The sequence below is a fragment of the Primulina huaijiensis genome, unplaced genomic scaffold (genome assembly GCF_012295235.1).
Source record: "Primulina huaijiensis isolate GDHJ02 unplaced genomic scaffold, ASM1229523v2 scaffold42923, whole genome shotgun sequence".
NCBI lineage: Eukaryota > Viridiplantae > Streptophyta > Magnoliopsida > Lamiales > Gesneriaceae > Primulina > Primulina huaijiensis.
The window spans coordinates 1-19,948 of NW_027360349.1; the positions used below are offsets into that span (position 1 = coordinate 1).

General features: G+C 37.5%; 1 pseudogene; it reads left to right on the plus strand.

Moving 5' to 3' along the window:
• Window positions 1-2,364: 2,364 nt before the first annotated feature.
• Window positions 2,365-6,511, plus strand: LOC140969872 (uncharacterized; annotated as a pseudogene).
• Window positions 6,512-19,948: the final 13,437 nt, after the last annotated feature.

Here is a 19,948-nt window from a genome sequence, read left to right on the forward strand (position 1 = left end):
AACTTTATTTCCTTATAATTGTGGCAGCATTTAGCACGTACTAAGCGACAGGTGGTCATGAGATGCTACACCTACTTGGTTGTCGATAGGTCGGTCTGTTAGGTCCTATTATTAAAAGAAAAACACCGATTAGATATCGAAAAACCAATAATTTTCGGTCTCCAATTAGAGGTCTTTTTTTATTCTTCGGTGTTGTGTAACTAAGAGTTTCAGTAGGCTAAGGGTAAGTCCTACTGAAGTGGGTGTGTACAAGTATTGTACTGTAAAATCCAAAGTCTTTTAGTGATACCTTCTGGAAACAGAAGAAGGAGAGACGTAGAAGACTTTATCTTCGAACTTTTAGAAACAACCACTGTTCTACTGCCTACTGTTCTATTGTATTTCACCGTACTCCATTGGATTGTTTCCGCACTTACTTTTGTGATCTGGTGGACTTACTTGCGAACAAGATAAGCTATAATCTCTAACATGATTCTAGCACCCTTTGCAAAATCACCTAACAAAAGAAAGAGTTTATTCACCCCCCTCCTCTAAACTCTATATCGATCCCCAACAAAATCAATAATTAAATATTTATTTATAAAATTAAATCATAATTATAATTATTTTTATGTTTAAATTTGTATTAAAAAATAAAATGATTGTACCAAATTTTGCACAGACAAAGAAATGTGCTTCCGTTGGAGAAGAAAACGCTCCGTTAAAATGAAATCAACGGTTTGACGGACTTCCAAAAGAAAAGCTTACACTCTATTTTGTGGAAAGTTAATGGCAGAAGCAAATATCACTTGCCAAACTTCAACATCAACACAGCATTAATTTAATATGATATACTAAATAAAAATATTTTTTAAAATTTTAAATTTAATATTATTCATATTTTATATCAACCTTTAGTTGGATTATCGTTTAATTATGTTCATAAAGTGGCTAAAAAAAATAATGTGGTGTATAAAATTTTGATTTAACCAAAATTTATTTAAATATTGGGACAAAATACAAAACATTTTTGCTATATATATTCCTTTTACACTACGGTAATTTATAACGTAATTTTTATAAAGAAAAAGATTATTTTAAAATCTATTCGTTTTATGCAGATACATAATAAATATTAAAATAATTATTTTATATTTATTTATTTTTTGTTCTAAAGAATGTTTAGACTCAAATATATGAACTATAAATGCGATAAATAATATTTTATTTTAAAATAAAAATTTTGTTACGGTCCATTTTCTTTTTTGAAAGAAATTGTGATTAGTTAAACTTCCTTTCAAAGTTCAATGAAAAAGCCAAAAAGTTATCTGAGAGAAGTTATCTGCTGAAGATTGCCCATTTCTTGTTAAAAGGTAATCGGAAGATAGATCTTCTTTCGTCTGAATCACGTGTTGTCATGACCTCATCATCTGGCTTCATACTTATCACTCCAACACATCTCCATGCCCATATTTATTTTGCCCTCCAACAAATTGTCCAGACCAAAGAGTTGATTGCTCATTATGAAGCCATGTGGTGGAATATCGCTTTTTTTATCTGGTTGTCCATTTTGGAAAAAATAGAGATATGAGTGGTGCAAAAACTTCAGAAACAGGACCATCAGGAACAAAAGAAAGTGATAACAATGAAGACGAAGCTGCTAACACTAATAATGATTAGTGAATTTATTTTATCTGTTTTGAATTTGTTTTGTTTTAAGCTCTTTTCATGTTTCTTAAGTTCTTGTTAATTCATTAGGTGTAAGGTATTTTTAATGTTAAACTTTGGTTTAATACTAATTGATGAATACGTTTGTACTCATGTTGTCAACACTGCTAACAATACTAAAGATAACATAATCAAATTCAGGGAGAGATATATGTTTTCAAATTTAGGGGGAGTTAAATGGAGTTACTTGGAGTTGAATCAACTAGCGTGGACTTGTTTGTGCTTATTTTGTATGTTATATTATTCTGCTGCATGTTGTTACGAGGTGTTATAATTTCCAAGACAACACGTATATCTAATACACACAATCCTTACTATTATGTTAAAAAAATTCTTTCAATTATTATTATTATTATTATTATTATTATTTATGTACACGGATATATAAATTCATGGCCTTTAAAAGAATGAATTTAAGAACCATGCTTGACTTTTGTATTCTAGGCACGCACCGGTCAATTTGGTTCAAATTACTTTTCAAATATAATTAATGATCATTACATTGTTTTTCTTGAGAAATAAACATTAGTTGGTCAGACTCGTTTTGGGGAATTTAAGAGACGTGGATGACTCGTTTTGGGGAAGACTCGTTGGCCCCATATTATTAATGATATACATAACTAGAAAAATAAAATCAAACCTACGACTATAAAATAATATGCATCAATCTCCAACATTAAGAAGAAAAATATCATGAAGAAACTCTTATTTCCCATGTTTTTTTCACTTTTCGCAGTACTCAATTGTTCTATATTGGTAACATTTGCGAGAACAAATCTGAACTTGACTACAGATGAAGAATCGCTTCTCGCATTCAAATCAAGAATCACTCGAGACCCTTTTAATATATTGGCAAGAAATTGGTCTACCATGAATGGAGCTTCATTCTGTTTCTGGGTTGGTGTTTCATGTGGTCGACGTAACAAGAGGATCACAGCTCTAGACCTCCATGGTTGGAATCTTGAAGGCACCATCGCACCACATCTTGGAAACTTGACGTTTTTGAGATCTTTGGACCTCGGTTCTAATAGCTTCGCTGGTCGAGTACCGGAAGAATTATCAGGTTTGCGTAGATTGAAAGTGTTAAAATTAGGAGCCAACAATTTGACAGGCACTGTTCCCATGTTTCTTGGTGCCTTAACAGAACTTGAGCAAATCTTGTTGAATAACAACAGTTTTACTGGTGTCATCCCTCGTCTGTCCAACCTTTCGAAATTGGAGATATTCAATATGACGGGAAATTATCTATATGGAACTCTTCCACAAGAAATAGGTAATCTTTCTAGTCTACAAGTATTGAGCACGAGGTCCAACCAATTGGCAGGATCAATACCATATGAGATATTCGAAATTTCGTCCCTCCAGACGATTGATCTCACGAATAATAGCTTTTCAGGCATGATCCCGATGAACATGTGTGACAATTTGTCCAAACTAAACAAACTCGGCTTATCTTTGAACAGTTTCTCTGGGGTGATTCCTTCGAACATATACAAGTGTAAATCACTGGAGATATTGTCCTTGTCGGCTAATAAATTTAATGGAAACATACCAAAAGAGATTGGGCAGTTGACAAAGCTCAAGGAATTATACATTGGCGTAAACAATCTTGAAGGTAAAACACTAAACTGAAGTAACAATTTAAGTTTCTAAACATTTCGAACACTTAATTAAGTCCCTAAAATAAATACTTCAAGTCCATAAACATTTCGAAGTAACAATTTTGATCTCTAAACTTAAAAAAATATGAAATATTTGATCACTAATGTTGTCATTAACCATATAAATAATTTTAGGTTGAATGTGAAATGACTCTCCCAATATTAGATATAGTTCTTGTGTGTTAGAGATACTCACGAGATGAATAACTCAATCTCAGGTGAAATTCCATCTGTTATCTTCAACTTATCTTCTGTGAGAGTGCTTGATCTTTCTTCCAACTACTTGTCTGGAAGCCTCCCATTGGACGTTCAGCTCCCGAATCTTGAGCGGCTGGCACTTCGATCAAATCGCTTGAGAGGTCAAATCTTTCCCAACTTACTTAATTGCAGAAAGCTTTCGTTTCTAATTCTATTGATTAATGAATTCACAGGCGCTATTCCAAAGCAAGTTGTGAACTCGACTCGACTCAAGATCTTGGATATAGCATATAACAAGATGACGGGTTTTCCACTTGTTACGCTAATTTCTTCATATTATTACTAATTCCGCCGTTGGGATTTTTAGCCATTGCTAACTTTGTTTGCAGGAGAGATACCATCTGAGCTTGGTAATCTTAAACTTGAGATTCTTAAGTTTTTTTCAAATGGCTTATCCGGGTCCATTCCTGTTTCCATTTTCAACATCTCAACGCTAAGAAAACTGGATCTTTCTTTCAACCACTTTGGAGGTCAACTTCCGAGAAATATGGGGATTTCGCTTCCAAATTTAGATCACCTCGGTCTAAGTAGCAACAACCTCAATGGAGCTATCCCAAGTACTATAAACAATGCTTCTAAGCTTGCTATTATAAGCATCGCTATTAACTCATTTACGGGTACGGTACCAAATTTTGGCAATTTAAGGCTTCTTAAGGGGCTATTTCTTCAAAGCAATAATCTGATTGGGGGAAATCCGAATCAAGAATTGGGATTTATCTCTTCACTGGCCAATTGCCCTCATTTGGAGAAACTGGAACTATCGTTAAACCAATTCAACGCCATCCTTCCAACTTCACTTGGGAATTTATCGGAATCCCTCGGTTATTTCCACGCATTTAACTGCTACATTAAGGGATCCATTCCTCCTACAATTGGAAACTTGACAGGCCTCAAATCTGTTCATTTATATAACAATGAGTTAACTGGATTGATCCCGAAAACGTTAGGGGAACTAACCCAAACTCAAGAGTTATTTCTCAGACAAAATAGACTTGAGGGGCACATACCCACAGAGCTTTGCCAACTGAACAGATTGAGTGAATTGCACTTGAGTGGCAACATGCTCAACGGCACAATACCAACATGCTTGGGGGATTTAAAATCCCTTAGGAGAGTGTACTTAGACTCCAACAGATTGACTTCTGTGGTACCAGACTTATGGAATATTGCAGATCTTTTGGAACTAAACATGTCCAGTAACTTCTTAAGTGGAAACATATCATCAGAGATCTCAAATTTGAAGTCACTGGGGTATCTCGACTTTTCAAGGAATCAATTTTCGGGCGATATCCCAATCAATATCGGTTCCTTGCAGTCTTTGGAGAACCTATCCTTCGCACACAATAACCTTCAAGGAAGTATTCCTACGTCTACCGGAGACTTGCGAGGCTTGGTTTATTTGGATCTTTCGCACAATAATATCTCTGGATATATTCCGAAGTCATTAGAGTCGCTTATGATTCTAAGTTATATTGATTTATCCTACAATAGACTAGAAGGAGAAATCCCAAACGGAGGATGTTTCTCGAACTTTACAGCTCAATCTTTTACGATGAACTATGCACTTTGCGGTGATGTTCGACTGCAAGTTCCACCTTGTCACATTGAAGGTGTTGATAAGTCAAGCTCAAAACATGTTTCCTTCATCAAATACATCTTAGCTCCTATTGTAATAGCTATCTTGGCGGTGTCCTTGTCAATCTGGCTACTACGAAGAAGGAAAGCCAACAAAAAACAAAATCGAGTTGAGACCTCGTCAATTATTTCTTGGAGACGGATTTCTTACCATGAACTCCGACAAGCAACAGAAAACTTTAGAGAAGGCAACATTATGGGAAGAGGGAGCTTTGGTTCAGTTTACAGAGGAACACTCTCTGACGGGTTAATCATTGCGGTGAAGGTTTTCAACTTGCAACTAGAACGGGCCATCAAAAGCTTTGAAGTCGAGTGTGAAGTAATGAGCACCATTCGTCACAAGAATTTAGTTCGTGTCATAAGTTGTTGCAGCAACATAGATTTCAAAGCATTGGTTTTGGAGTATATGCCTAATGGTAGCCTGGAGAAATGGCTTTATTCCTCCTCTAATACCTCTTTGGATATGCTACAGAGATTGAACATAGCAATTGATGTTGCACTAGCTCTTGAATATCTTCATCATGGGATTCCGTCACCAATCATTCATTGCGATTTAAAGCCTAGTAACATCCTGATCGACGAAGATATGATAGCACATGTCGGCGATTTCGGAATCTCCAAACTCTTTGGAGAAGGGGAGGCTTTTCATCATACAATCACATTGGTGCCAACGGCGGCTATATGGCACCAGGTGATCATAACCTTTTTTATTTCTTTCAACACAATAATTTTCTCTTTTAATCTGACAATTTGAACCATTAACTAAAAAAAAAATTTCTTGGTATCAGAGTATGGAACAGAAGGGAAGGTATCAACAAGCTGTGATATTTACAGTTATGGCATCACATTGCTGGAGCTATTTACGAGTAAGAAGCCGACCGACGACATGTTTACGGAAGAAATGAGCTTAAAGGATTGGGTGAGTGAAGCATTTCAAGAAAACATGGTAACTGAAGTTGCTGCCGCTGGCTTACTCGTCCCGGAAGACAGACATTTCTCGGCAAAGGAGCATTGTGTGTCATCGATTTTCGACTTGGCCATGAAATGTTTGGCCGTTTCACCACAGGAGAGAATCAACATGATTGAGACAGTGGTGATACTCAAAAAGATCAAATCCTCATTTCTAGCAAGCACGAGGTAGAAACCGGCACAAATTCTTGCACAAATATGTTCAAAGATGGTTATATATTATATTACACTATGACAATGGCTTGATGGTTTCGAAATATATTTCATACTATTTTGAAATTTTTTCATTCCTATACTCATATATGGGGCTATATTTAATATCTTATAATAATTTTGAAAATTTATGCAATTTAAGAACATCTATTCAAAATATTTAAATCAAATTATATTTCATTTTTTACAATGAATATTTTTCTGAAAATAATTTGTAAAATGTTCGATAAAAATATATTTATTTTCATAAATTTCATTAATATGTTAAGATTATTGGTATCCATCCTTTTTTTTTAGATGATGTGATATGAATTGAAGTAAATCAATTCATTTTTAATTTAGTTAAAATAAATAAAAGTAAGATTATGTATGGCATATAAATATATTTTGAATAGCACGCACATGCAATGTAAATGATTTATTCTTGCAGAAATAAATTTATTTTCCATTTTATTCATATAATCCAACGACACAAATATTTTTTCCTTCTACTTATTTTCATAAAATTTTAATATTTTTAAACATACTTAATATTTGTTATTTTTATATAATACTAATATTGTTATTTTATTCAATGAATATTTAAGATTTTTTTATAAGTAATTAATTTTAAAACAAAAATGGCGTATAATAAAAATATTAAACAATTTTAGGATTTATTAATTATCTAGCTTTGTTTTGGACAAATTTAAAATGTAAAATTTCATTCACATATTTTCTCTTTCCATTGTATGATATTGGCTTCCAAAACTACTTGTTTTAAGTTTTAATTTAGAACCAACTCATAATAATTAGAGTAGGTCTCTTGTGAGACGGACTCAAAAATCTTTATCTGTGAGACGGGTCAACCCTACCGATATTCACAATAAAAAGTAATACTCTTAGCATAAAAAGTAATATTTTTTCATGGATGACCCAAATAAGAGATCTGTTTCACAAAATACGACCCGTGAGATCGTCTCACACAAGTTTTTGCCTAATAATTATTAGGATCAAACGCTTATCACTAGGCAAAAAATTATAATTGTTAGTAAATATACAACTTTATTTCCTTATAATTATCGCATCATTTAGCACGTACTAAGCGACAGTTGGTGTCACGCCCCAAGATCGGGGTTAGTCGACACCGGCGTTGCTCAACAATCACCTAATCGTCAAACAACAAGCCTCGTAGTACAATATATACCAAAACCAGTTTATTTCTCATAATCAACAGAAGAATCGTCTTTACAACTTAAATACCAAAATAAACTAATTAAAAAAAATGTTTTAATAGTGCGGAAGCGATAAACATAAACTAATCTTTAAAACTTCTGGAATAACTCGGGATCTTCTACCATCCCCAAAATTTCTCTTGCTCTTCTTCATCCAATTGCTCTTCGTTCTTATCTGGGTGGGGAGGAAGTAAGGGGTGAGTATTTTGGGAAATACTCAGCAAGCGGGGGACCGTTCAAGACATGAAGCACAATATACATATACTTGAATTCAAATTTTACATACCATATTATAACTTGAATAATAACGAATATTCATACTTCATAATCACATCATGTCATTATATATCATACTCGTATAACATACTTGTTTAGCATACTCATATAGCACTGAAAGTCATCTCATTTCCATGGTTTCCTGATATCAGTCTCATATATGGTAATCCTCTAAGGAGTGAGGCCATGTCCAATATGTTAATCCTCTATGGAATGAGGCCGTACAACGGTTACCATCCCACCGTATGAGGGTCATAGTTCGGAAATCCTTTCTCATATCCAATCGAATCCTAACAGTGCTTTGAACATAATAACTTGACAGTTCTTGAAGAAAATATATCATGAACAAGGAATTATGCTCGAACGAACTTTCAAAAACTGAAGGTAGATTCGTACACAAATTGTAATTTCTTTAAACGCAAGTCCACTTCAAAGAACAAGTGTGGCAAACAAAAAACTCACTTACGAAAAAATATATACATAACAAAAGCTCATTTACGAAGGACAAGTGTGCAAATCATAATATAGTAAAAACCCACTTACCTTGAATAATTCGAAAAAAAAAGAGATCTAGTGATGATAGGATTTCGAAACTGAGCCTGGATCTGGACTGCTTCAGAGCTTCGATACTCGGCACACTAAGATAGCAAAGTCTCTAAAATTCCTAAGGAGAATTAGAGAGGAAATTTCGAAAATATGAAGGTGTGAATTTCTAATGGCATGGCTCTTCTATTTATAGGGGTTGGCTGCTATCCTGATCGTGTATTATCCTCGTGTTTGAACTTTGAATCAAACTTTAAATCTAGGATAATTATCATATCAAATCTTATATCTTTATCTGGTATCAATATCATATCAAATCTTAGATCTTGGTTTATTTATCCCAAAATTAGGCTTATCATCAAAATTCTTATCTCCTGAAAAAATCGGGGTTTCACATCCCTCCCATCTTATGGAAAGTTTCGTCCTCGAAACTTGGGTTGGCTTGATCTTTGAATAGATAAGAATATTCTTCTCGTATTATGTCTCCCATGTGGCTTCCTTTCTACGTGATTATACTGTTGTATCTTGACGTAAGGGATGTGGCGTCGTCTTAGTCCTACAATCTCTATGAATCTCAAATAGTCTTACTTGTGGATGATGTTATTCTAAAAGGCTCAACTAATTCTCCGGCTTATGTCCTAATTTATTAGCAATTTCTTAGATATGAAAGAGTGTGTAGTGCTAAAATAATACGTAGGCAGGAACTTGTAAATTAGGACGGTACCTGACACGATGTCGTTTGCGTCATCTGGCTCTTCTTTCGTCATCGCAAACACATGGGCGTTTGGTTTGTTTTCTTTTGGCTTGTTGGGATTTGCTCCCGCTTTTGGCCCGGTTCCTTTATTGGGTCCGACTGTCATGTTGGCGGCTACAGGACAATCTGCGATGCGGTGTCCCGGATTCCCACAACCGAAGCAAGTTCCACTTACTCGACGGCACTCTCTTCTGTGTCGGAGATGACAGGTGGGGCACTGCCTAATTTCTGAGTGGTTTGTGCCATACGAAGGTCCATCGAATTGTTTGTCGGACTGGTTTTGCCTCTTAAATTTCTGTTCGTTCTGACACGGTTGGCCATTAAAGGGTCTCTTGTTCTTGTTTTCCCCTTCCCTTCGCCGAATGTCTGTCTCAGCTCGGATAGCTGCACCCATAAAATCTGCGAAATCGGTTGGATGATAAACCGCTAAAGCTGACTTATTCGACTATTCAGCCCTTTCTTGAAGCGATGCAATTTCAGGACCTCATCTGCCATGATCGTCGGGGCATAAGTTCCTAGCGCATTGAAATAAGAGGTGTATTCTACCACCGACATCTCCAGAGTCTCGACGAAATTCTCAAATTCACTGAGCTTTTGCATTCTAACTTCTGCTGGGTAGTATTGCTTAAGGAAAGCATCCTTAAACTGTTGCCACGTTATTGCTCCTGCAGCGGTCATGGCAGGTGAAACTGCTTCCCACCACTTACTTGCCTTGTCCTCTAGAAAAGGTACGACCACGTCCACTTTGAGTATCTCAGGGATTTCGAGCAGTCGTAGTTGCGTCTCTACATTCTTGATCCAACTCTGGGCTGCTTCAGGATCTGAATCACCCAAAAATACTGAGCATCTATTCTTTCGTAGGGATTCGTAGTGGAATTTGGTTCTATTTGGTGGTGGTGGAGGAGGTTGGTGATTGGAATTCGGGTTCCCCAACCCTTGCAGTGTTGTTGCTACTATCGTGGGGATGGCCATGAGATCAGCTCGGCTCAGGTTGACTGCTGGCCGGGGGTCCACCTTCATCTCCGTCATCACGGTTGGTATTAGCATAGCGCGGGTTGCGGTTTTGTCTCGGGGGTCTGCCGACCATTTCCTATGATTACAAGTTCTAAGAATTTGTTGTCACAACAAGGATAATGCGATAATAATGGCTCAATTACGAAATGATCCAAAGAATAAATCAAATAACTTTTTATTAAATTCAATTGAAGGAAATACAGATCAAAGTCTTCAAAATGGAAAAGAAATCATGAGAAGCAATTGGATTACAAATCCTTATTACAACTAGTGACTCTAATACTCAGTCGTCTACAATCTCGCCGTCTCCAATTGCCTCATCCTCCATTGGGCCTTCTATTGGTTCTATTTCGAGCTGCATATTGATATGACTTCCTCCAGCTGATGGACCTCGTTGATGAGCTGTTCATGGTGTAGGGTTAAGTTATGCATGGATATTTGCAGTTCTTGGATAGTCGCTGCATCTTGATTATGATGTTATAACGCCGTAAAGCAGATTTGTTCTCTTTGAGCCTTAAGCTCCGCTATCTCGGCCTGAGCAGCTGCTAGGAGCTCTTTGGTCGCATCAAGTTCTTGTTCTGCCTTATCATAATAGTGAGAAAACTTCTAGACGTCTGACTGGAGGCGCTCTCTCTGCTCCTCTAAGTCGTGTCTTGTGGCTAGAAGGTTATTCAAATCCACTACCAATTCTGCATTGTGTTCTCTCTCTTGAACTAGGGATGCTTGAAGGTTCTTGATAATCTCATCCTTTTCTAGTACGGGGGTGGTGACACTCTTGCGAGCTGTGATCCGGATATGAGCCATTTCCTGAAATCAAGAAAAATGGAAATGCTCAGAATACAATCAAAGATATAAATAATCAGTATGTAAGGTACCGAATAGTAAACTTGTGACAAAAGGGACTGTCGGGTTGATCGAACGAGAATTTTTTTTTCCGAAAAATTTCCAAAAATAGAAATTTTCGAGATTAACACATGGGTTGAAAGCATATGTTTCATGGAGTTCAGAACAAGTGGCGGAACCGAATTTGGAATTTCCTACAATAAGTTATAGGCTCTACGAAACTTTCCGAAAACGGCAAAAACGCGGTTTCGGATGCCTAAACGAGGAATTTGGCGATTTCGACCCCAACCTCATGACAAAGTCGTGAAAATCGCTCGTTGGGCCGTTTCGGAGGAGATAGCATCGGCCTCGAGTAAAAAAAATCCACCGAAATATTTTTTTTTCGACTAACCGAATTATTATTATTATTATTTTTTTATTTTTCTCCCAACCCGGATTAAGAACCTAGCGTCTCTGATACCACTTAAATGTCACGCCTCGTGTGAGGCCCATTTACTCTAATGACAATTAATGATCAAACAATAATGATTTGATATAAATCCGCAGCGGAAAAAGGTTTAAAATAATTTAAAAAGGACCTCACGGCCTAGAAAAATTTCGGTATGACCTCCCCGCAAGTAGGACATCCCGAAAACTCAAGCAACAGTTTATATCAAAATATACTCCAACTAGAGTCATTAAAACAAAACCGAAGTTAAACAACCTATAGCCGCACTGGCCAGGACTAAACAGAAATTAAAACTTACCAAATACTCACCAAATCATAAGAATCACATAGTCGACTCAAAAAAATCACAAAACAACCAAATACCACTACAGATACACGGGGCATCTCCCCGGCAAATAAAATACAATACAAGACTGAAACAAACTCAAGACATTCATATAGACTAACTGGGAGACTCCACTGAACAGAACNAATGTCTTGAGTTTGTTTCAGTCTTGTATTGTATTTTATTTGCCGGGGAGATGCCCCGTGTATCTGTAGTGGTATTTGGTTGTTTTGTGATTTTTTTGAGTCNTACCCCTAACTCGGCATCTATACAGCTGATACGGTATAACAGGATGGCACAACAGAACAACTAGATGACACAATCCCAGCGCTTACCTCAAAAGGCTGCACTAACCACGAGATTGTTCAATCATATCTACGGTCTCATGTGTATAAGCCTATCAGCCAAACAATGATCCCGAGATAAAAAACAGTGCCAGATAACAACGGATATCAACAATGGACTAACAAGAACGATAGGGCTCAACATGAATGTCATAACTGTATGCCCGATGCTAAATGCCAATAATATGTCATAATAATAAACATAGATCACAACGAAGGCATTTAACAATTTACAACAGTCAACAAGTCATAAACACGATCCATGTAACACAGAATGACAATTAAACATAATTTATGTTTTACCTTCGTATGTTACCGAGCTGTAACATACCTATACCAACTTGAAACTCCCATATCAACTTCTCTTCAAGACTCTCGGCCTAAACAACACCACAATAAGCCGATCATGAAAACTACATTCCATACCAATGTCTGATTTGGCACAAAAGAGCATAAAATTTGTATCTCGCTCAATATTAACGCAAATCAATATCCGCCAATTGGAAATGAAAGATAATCAAATATCTAACTTTTTCTAGAAGAAACCATTTCCATAATCCTAATAGATAAATCCCAGAATTAACAAGAAGACGCTACTCCGTACGCACTTCGCGGCAGAATTATGTAATTGAGCAGTTTCGGAAAAATAAGCATAACTATCTCAATTCATAATGGAATCTAACGAATCATATATCATTACGAAGACAACACATAGCTCTACAACTTCTGTTTGAATCATAAGTTCAGAATCCGATTGCATATATGCCATAATCCCGAATTACAGTAGGTACTCTGCACAGTTCAATTTCGAATCTGGTTTTGACACATTTTCGTAGAAAAATCATAACATTCCGTTTCGAATTGAAATTCAATGCTTCTAGTGGCTATGAACAGCTAACATAAAGCACTACAAAGTTTGTTTTGATCATTTCTACAAATTAAAAATACAAAAATCGCAGCAACCCAAAAACTCTCACCCAAAAACTGGAAGAATTCGCGCAGAAACAGAGCACTGGAACAGCAACTTTGATCTACCTGTATTCTTGCTCAAAATTCGCGATTTTTGTCTTGAATCGAAGCTTAGGATGTTAGGAAGACACCTCTTTAGACCGATTGAGATTTCGACGCTGGACGGAGGAGATATCTCGATTTTGCCACAGCTGCTCCAAGGGTTACGGGAATAGAGTTTTCTTCTTCCTTCTTTTTCATTTTCTCTCGATTCTTCCTTCTCTTATTTGGTAAGTTGTGTGTGTATGTATATGTGTATATATATATTGTGTATTTGGTTATTAAAATAGTAACTCAAGCCCATTTATCCCGGTCTGAATTTATTTTGCTCTCGTGTGTTATTTAAACTCTATATGTATTTTATATCGTTAAATTCTTCGATATTCTAAAATACATATTTTTAACACACTTTTTGAATTTATTTGGAATAAATAATTATTTTAATTTACAACTCAATAATTATTCTAATTATACCAAATTACCGGATAATTAATTATAGGGACTTACACTTCTCCACCCCTTAAAACAAATTTCGTCCTTGAAATTTCTGTTTATACACATACAGCTTACACACAATACGAAACCAACAATACATTATTAGGAATCAAACAGATATGGATAAGATGCTCTCATCTTCTCTTTTGTTTCCACGTTGATTCTTCTACACCATGCCTTGACCACCGGACACGTACAAGTGGTATAACTTTATTGCGTAAAACTTTATCTTTACGATCCAAGATACAAACAGGATACTCAGTATACGATAGAGAATGATCAAGTTCAACCTCATCAGGCTGAATCACATGAGATGGATCGGGCTCATACTTACGCAACATAGAAACATGGAAAACATCGTGGATGCCAGACAATGACTGGGGCAAATCCAAACGATAAGCGCAAATCCCAATACGCTCAACAATCTCGTAGGGACCAATGAAACGAGGTGACAACTTACCTCTCATATCAAAACGAACAACACCTCTAAACGGAGAGATTCTCAGAAATACAAAATCTCCAACTTGAAATTCTAGAGGTTGACGACGTCTGTTAGCATAACTAGCTTGCCGATCTTGGGCAGCTTTCATTCTCTGACGAATCAACTGGACTTTATCATGCATTTCCTGAACAATGTCAGGTCCAGTCAACTACTTCTTACCAAATTCATCCCAACAAAGAGGTGATCGACATCGTCTGCCATACAAAACTTCAAAAGGAGCCATACCAATAGTCACCTGGAAACTGTTGTTATATGAAAATTCTACTAGAGATAAAGCTTCCTGCCAACTGTCTTTAAAATCCATGACTACAGCTCGAAGCAGATCCTCGAGTGTCTGAATCGTACGCTCTGTCTGACCATCTGTCTGAGGATGGTACGCAGTACTCATCGCAAGTCGTGTACACATTTCTTTTTGAAAACTAGTCCAAAACTTTGATGTGAATCTAGGGTCACGATCTGAGACTATTGCAACTGGAACTCCATGCAGTCTCACAACATTTTCAATATACAGACGAGCAATCTTCTTGTACGTATACGTCCTCTCATACGGAATAAAGTGTGCCGATTTAGATAACCTATCGACAATCACCCAAATGACATCAAAATGACGAGAAGTACGTGGCAAATGCGTAACAAAATCCATAGCCACGTGTTCCCAGTTCCACTGAAGAACCTCAAGACTATGCAGTAATCCTCCAGGTCTCATTCGTTCTGCTTTGACTTGCTGACAAATCATACAATGAGACACAAACTCAGCCACATCCTTTTTCGTATTCTTCCACCAAAACTGAGGCCGTAGAATATGATACATTTTCCTGCCTCCTTGGTGTATACTATATCGAGTACAATGAGCTTCTTTAAGGATGGCTGTACGCAATTCAGGAATATTTGGGACAACCAACCTACCATTTAACCGAAGAGAATCATCTGAGTGAATTGAGAAACCAGATTGGTGTCCTTGAGATACTAACTAATAAGATTTCAGAACTCGATCATCAGTTTTTTTTTGAGCTGACTTTACAATCTGAATCAACTCTGGTTCAACAGAAATCTGAGATACACAAACAGCATTACCTTGGATTTGAAAATCCAACCCAGAAGTGCAAATATCCTCTCGTAACTTAGAAACACGGATCGGGGATAAATTAACATCAACAACCTTACGACTCAAAGCATCGGCAATGACATTCACTTTTCCCGGATGATACTGGATCTCACAATCATAATCTTTCAAAAGATCCATCCAACGTCTCTGTCTCATATTCAGATCTGACTGAGAGAACAGATATTTCAAGCTTTTGTGATCAGAATAGATTACAAATTGCTCCCCAAACAAATAATGTCTCCAAATCTTGAGAGCAAAAACGATAGCAGCCAATTCCAAGTCATGAACATGATACTTAGACTCAAGCGGTTTCAACTGACGAGAACCATAGGCCACAACTTTGCCATGCTGCATCAGAATACAACCTAATCCTCTATTTGATGCGTCGGTACAAACAACGAATCCTCCCGAACCACTTGGAATGGTAAGAACTGGTGCAGAAGTCAATATCTTCTTAAACTCGACAAAACTTGACTCACATTCATCATACCAAATGAATCTCTGATTTTTCTGAGTCAGTTGAGTGATAGGTCTAGCAATCTTTGAGAAATTTTCGATAAAACTTCGGTAATAACCAGCTAAATCCATGAAACTACGAATCTCTGGCACATTGGTCGGTCGTGCCCAGTTCAGAACTGCTTCCGCTTTACTTGGATTGACAGAAATACCATGTTGAGATATGACATGGCCCAGAAACACAACTTTATCTAACCAAAACTCACACTTGGATAGCTTGGCATACAACCGCTTCTTTTGAAGAATTCGAAGAACTATCCTCAAGTGTTTGGCATGCTCTTCCTCGGACTTGGAATAAACAAGGATATCATCGATGAATACAATCACAAAACGATCGAGATATTTACGAATTACTCGATTCATCAAGTCCATAAACACAACATGAGCATTGGTCAAACCAAAAGGCATAACCAAAAATTCAAAGTGTCTGTATCTCCTGCGAAAAGCTGTTTTCGGCACATCTTCTTGTCTAACTCGCACTTGATGTACCCAGAACGAAGATCAATCTTAGAATACACCGAAGTACCTTGCAACTGATCAAATAAGTCATCAATCCTAGGGAGTGGATATTTATTCTTGACAGTAAACTTATTCAGTTGCCGATAATCAATACACATCCGCATCGTACCATCTTTCTTCTTGACAAATAGAATCGGTGCACCCCCACGGTGAAGAACTCGGACGAATATAACCTTTATTCAACAAGTTCTGTAATTGTTCTTTCAGTTCTTTTAGCTCAACAGGAGCTAAACGACATGGTGCTCGAGATATGGGTTCAGTTCTTGGCATTAATTCGATACTGAACTCAACTTCTCGTTCTGGTGGAAAACCAGGAATCTCTTCTGGAAACACATCAGGAAACTCACAGACTACAGGAATATCAGAAATCCGTCGCTCATCTTGCGATAGATCAACAGCATAAACCATAAAACCTTCATGACCGGAATCTAACAATCGATTCATCTCAATGGCAGAAAGTAGAGAAATCTTGGCTTCAGAACCACGGCCATAGAAATTCCATTTAGGAGCAAAGCTAGCCCTGAAACGAACTATTCCTTGATAATGGTCAACAGTGGCACGATTTGCAGTCAAAACATCCATACCAACGATACAATCAAAGTCATGCATAGGTAGAACTATGACATATAGATATAGAACATTTTCATCGTGAAAGAAAACAGCATTGAACACCACATAATCAGTGATAATCATTTTGCCCATCGGAGTAGCAACAGATAGATTGGAATTCATACTAGTTGTGCGAAGATCATGCGAAACAACGAATGCATGAGAAACAAAGGAATGAGATGCTCCGGTATCAAATAACACTCGTGCTATAAAACCACATAAAGTACAGTTACCGGTAATGACAGTACCTCGAGCTGCCTGAGCCTCATCCTCAGTCAAGGCAAATACATGTACAGATGACTGATTCTGTTGACCACCTTGACCTCTACTCTGATGCGAAGGGTGACTAAGCTGATGGGAAGACTGGGACGCTAATGGAATTCTATTACTTTGAGCTCCACTACCTGCCTGGGCTGATTTCCCCGTCTCACTGGGACAAACTCTAGCAAAATGACCCGGCCGACCACAGTTATTACAAACCCCTTGAACTCCAACACACTGAGTACTAGAATGCTTGCCTCCACAGTGATCGCAGTAAGGTCCACTATAACGATATCCACCACAGTTTTTCGAACTCCCTGAACTCGAAGAACTAGAACCAGGCTTCTTAAATTGTTTCCCACGTGGACGAAGAGATGCAGAACCAGATTGATTGAACTGTTGTCTTCCCGAATGATGATGTTGGGTAGGCACTCGATTGCCACTCCTCTTAAGACTAGCTTCAGCCCTTTTTGCTATTTCCACTGCTTCAAGATAATTCAGTGGCTTACCGGTAGAAACAAAAAGGTGCAGATGATCGTTCAATCCTTCAATGAAACTTTCAACGACAGCAACCTGACTCACAGCAACATGAGGAGCATATCTCATCATAGCATAAAAAATTATCCGCATACTCCGCAACTGACATATCGCCTTGTTTCATGTTATGAAACTCTGAAGCCTTAGAGCTATAAAATGATGGAGGACAATAACTTTCCTTAAACTTCATCTTGAATATATCCCACAACGGAACAATTCTCTGCGCATCTAAGGTCATTAATGTAGTAGACCACCACATTTTGGCAAGATCTTTCAACTGATGCACAGCTAATCTCAATCGACGTTTTGAAGGATACTCAATCAAATCAAACAATTCTTCAATCTCAGAAATCCACAGTTCTGCTTTCTCGGCTCCCTCCGAACCACTGAATCGGGTGGATGCATTGAGTGGAAACGGGCAACTAACTCATCCATCCTAAGTTGGTCTAGATGATCAGCAGCTTGCTCAACAAAAATATCATCAACATGGACACGAGATCGACCACGTCCACGACCTCGACCACGCCCTCGACCTCGAGCTAGAGGAATCTCATCAACAGGAATTTCTCCACCTCCCTCCATTCTATACGATAAAACATCAAGACAGTTAGAATGGAAGTAAACAAAACATATAACCACATAGTATGTTGTCAAGTAGCATACACAGGCGCAACAACCATTTTAGTGCCAAGACTCAAGTGTCCTAGACTCTAGTTCGAGCGTATCCCAGTTTACGCTCTGATACCAAGATGTGAGCCTCATTTACTCTAATGACAATTAATGATCAAACAATAATGGCTTGATATAAATCCGCAGCGGAAAAAGGTTTAAAATACTTTAAAACGGACCTCAGGGCCTAGAAAAATTTCGGCATGACCTCCCCGCAAGTAGGACATCCCGAAAACTCAAGCAACAATTTATATCAAAATATACTCCAACTAGAGTCATTAAAACAAAACCGAAGTTAAACAACCTATAGCCGCACTGGTCAGGACTAAACAGAAATTAAAATTTACCAAATACTCACCAGATCATAAGAATCACATAGTCGACTCAGAAAATCACAAAACAACCAAATGCCACTATAGATACACGGGGCATTTCCCCGGCAAACAAAATACAATACAAGACTGAAACAAACTCAAGACATACATATAGACTAACTGGGAGACTCCACTGAACAGAACCAAGCAATCCAACCTCAATCCCGAGCTCCACTGGCGGAGCCTCGGCCTGATGCTGCAAAACGACTCGGGAGATCTACCATGGTGCCCAATAGCAACCACAGCAGCCCCCCAGTAAACAACTGAGGTTAGGATTATGGTACGAAATAGTTCAACAATAACAACAATAATCATAAATCATGCATAATCATATAATAAAATGTAATATGCAATGCATGAAAGGCTCAACGAATAACCGGGATAACAGGAGCCAACAAACGGTACGATAACAACTGGAATAATGCTCGAGCAACAACACAGGGGAGCTACATCGTCATGCAGCTAAACCGCCTTGCCAAGTATGCGAGGTATGCCAAGCTGTGCTAAATAACACCCTTGACTTGGCCACCATACAGCTGATACGGTATAACAGGATGGCACAACAGGACAACTAGATGACACAATCCCAGCGCTCACCTCAAAAGGCTGCGCTAACCACGAGATTGTTCAATCATATCTACGGTCTCATGTGTATAAGCCTATCAGCCACACAATCATCCCGAGATAAACAACAGTGCCAGATAACAACGGATATCAACAATGGGCTAACAAGAACGATAGGGCTCAACATGAATGTCATAACTGTATGCCCGATGCTAAGTGCCAATAATATGTCATAATAATAAACATAGATCACAACGAAGGCATTTAACAATTTACAACAGTCAACAAGTCATAAACACGATCCATGTAACACAGAATGACAATTAAACATAATTTATGTTTTACCGTCGTATGTTACCGAGCTGTAACATACCTATACCAACTTGAAACTCCCATATCAACTTCTCTTCAAGACTCTCGGCCTAAACAACACCACAATAAGCCGATCATGAAAACTACATTCCATACCAATGTCTGATTTGGCACAAAAGAGCATAAAATTTGTATCTCGCTCAATATTAACGCAAATCAATATCCGCCAATTGGAAATGAAAGATAATCAAATATCTAACTTTTTCTAGAAGA